This window comes from Tiliqua scincoides, chromosome 7 (assembly GCF_035046505.1).
Source record: "Tiliqua scincoides isolate rTilSci1 chromosome 7, rTilSci1.hap2, whole genome shotgun sequence".
Taxonomy (NCBI): domain Eukaryota; kingdom Metazoa; phylum Chordata; class Lepidosauria; order Squamata; family Scincidae; genus Tiliqua; species Tiliqua scincoides.
The window spans coordinates 52,901,307-52,904,034 of NC_089827.1; the positions used below are offsets into that span (position 1 = coordinate 52,901,307).

The 2,728-nt window shown below is 44.3% G+C and overlaps 1 pseudogene; it reads left to right on the plus strand.

Annotated features, from left to right (window-relative positions):
* Positions 1 to 2,367: 2,367 nt before the first annotated feature.
* On the plus strand, positions 2,368 to 2,484 carry LOC136658228 (5S ribosomal RNA; annotated as a pseudogene).
* The last annotated feature ends 244 nt before the right edge of the window (positions 2,485 to 2,728 follow it).

Here is a 2,728-nt window from a genome sequence, read left to right on the forward strand (position 1 = left end):
CCCAAAACATGCTGCATATCTATTTATTCAAATATATTTTACTTGATACATAAATCTTGGGACCAGGGTACTTGGATGATCACTTTGCAGCACATGCATCTACCCATGCCCTAATGTCTGATGAAGGATGTGCGCTTTTGCATGCTCCATGTCTGTCAGACTAGAGGACATCCATAGGAGGACTTTCTTGGTGGTGGCCCCCTCTGTATGGAACTCACTCTTCCTATGAAGTTCATTGTTCTCCCTCCCTCATTTTTTTCATTGCTCCCTGAGAAAATACATATCATGTAATATATCTTTCACTGCAGACATCTCTCTTTGCTCCGGGGTATCTCTGGTTTTGTGCCCTCTCCTCCAACGTGTGTGTGTGTGTGTGTGTGTGTGTGTGTGTGTGTGTGTGTGTGTGTGTGTGTGTTTAATGTACATTAATGTGTTTTAATGTATTTAAGGCTTTTTAAATGTGTTATATTTTAATGAATTCAATTATTTTTACAATTATTTTCCATTTAATCGTTTTATTTTCTTGTAAACTGCTTTGTGAACTTTTTGTCAAATAGCAGCCTATAATTATTCATCATCATCATCACCATCATGTTAACTGCCTTGAATATCTTTGAGAATGAGGAGGGTTACTCATCTTTCAAAATACGCGTAAATAATATAAAACGGTGAAATGCAATAATAAATGGTCACAGCTGTAATGAAATGCATGCTGGGAAGGAAGCTGCCCATTAAAACTGTGTCTGGTGGTGCTCATTTAGCATCCATTCTAAGTTGTAGCCAAACTGGGGACAAACCACAGCACCAACAGTCAAATGGAGATGGGTCATGCAAAACAGCTCAGTGTGCAACCTGGGGAGGGAATCCGCTCTCACCATTCACACTTGTGGGCAGGTTTTTGGCCCAGACAATGTTGCCTGATTGCATCTTGCAAAAATGTTCATTCGTTTCTTGCCCTTTAATGCAACGCCAGGGGGTAAAACCAAGATGGTCTGTCTGCAGCAGGATGCAGGACAACTGGCTGCTCCTTTCATCATCCTCTTGTCGCACATGAGGTTGCTCTGAAACCACAAAGAACCTCAGCAGGAGAGGTGCAGATTAATCTTGTGCAGATTAATTCTTTAGAGGACAGGTTTGTTGTGTGTTTGTGTCCTCCAGTGGAATTATGAAGAGTAATGTGTACCTCAAGGGCAGCCCAGCCTCCTTCCCTCCCTTCCTGTTAGTGAGATGAGCAAAAGAGATTAGGAGAAAGTGGAATAAAACGCCCTTCATACCTCCTTATTTTCAGGGTGGCTCTGGAAGTCAATGTATTAATTCCCAAGGGTATTTGGCAGAGATGGGGGAGGGGAGGTTATGAGACTAAAAAGTATTTTAAAGAATGTTAAAAGAGTGAATATCAAAAAGAACACCAGGTCTGCGGCTGTAATAAAGATTTGAACTGAATTGAAAAGAACACCAGTAACATTCTACCCTTGGCTGTGGTATTGAACTCAGTAATCATTATAGGTAAGCTCCTTCTGGCTCGATTTGAAATTGGACTGGTATTGATGATTTTTCTTGTACTTGGAAAAAGTTCATCTGTTTTCCAAGAATTCTCTCTTGGCTAATATTCTGAACTCCTGTGTATTATCCCCTAAAAATTGCAACTTGGTTTCAGCTGCCATGCATCTGATAGAGTTGGCACCAAAATTTCACACCAAAGCAACTTTCAGGTTTCTTCCAAAGGCAGTGGTTCTCAAATTAGGCTGTTGCAATGCCCCAGCCAGGGAGCCCTGGCCTCTGCCCCCTTAAGGGGTGGGGAGGGGGGAAGGCAGCAACGCGATGTGCTAGATCATGCCGCTTTGGAGGGGTGCAGGGGCTTGCTGCCACTTACCATAGTAAGCAAAAAGCAAAAGCAAAACTAGAAGTGGTTGCAATTACAATTTTGAGAGTCTCCGCCATGTAGGGAGCCCTGTGGAGGCTGGTGCGGGGGCTCCCTGCACCCCCCCAGGAGGCTACGGCAGGTTATGGTAAGTGACAGCAAGCGCCTGTGCCCCTCCAAAAGGCACGATCTAGCGCATTGCGTTGCTGCCTTCCCCCCACTCCTGCACACACTTAATCTGGCTCAGACTCTCTTGTTTCTACAGGACAAGTGGAATCTCTCAAGGAGTTTCTGCAGTTTTCTAACCCCACAGCACCGTCCATGACTTTTATATTTAACAGCCACCCGAAACAAAAACAAATAAACCTGGGAAGGAGAGGGAGGTTTAGATCAAGATAGTGGACAACAGTCACAAAATCTTTGCAAGAAGCAATAGATCACATTGATCCAAGTACATAAGATACACACTGAATATAAAGAGTGGAACAATGGTCTCATCAGTTCAGAGCAGCAACTGTTACCCTGCACATGCCCGATCTCGTCTGATCTTGGAAGCTAAGCAGGGTCAGGCTTGGTTAGTACTTGGATGGGAGACCACTTGGGAATACCGGGTGCTGTAGGCTTATACCATAGTCTTTTGAGACTGAAGGTTGCCAACCAGTAAGTGATGATTACTGACAGTAAAGGGTTAACAGTAACAGCCCAATTCTGTTAAACCTGAATGCTGGTGGAACAAGCATTCCACCAGTGAACGGCCTTTATGGCAGATGCAAAAGGCACACTGACAGTGTGTGAGATGTATACTGCTGGAGCACCAGTGGGAAGGCCGCTGCCTCACGGTGTGCAGTGGTGGCTTCATCAGGACCT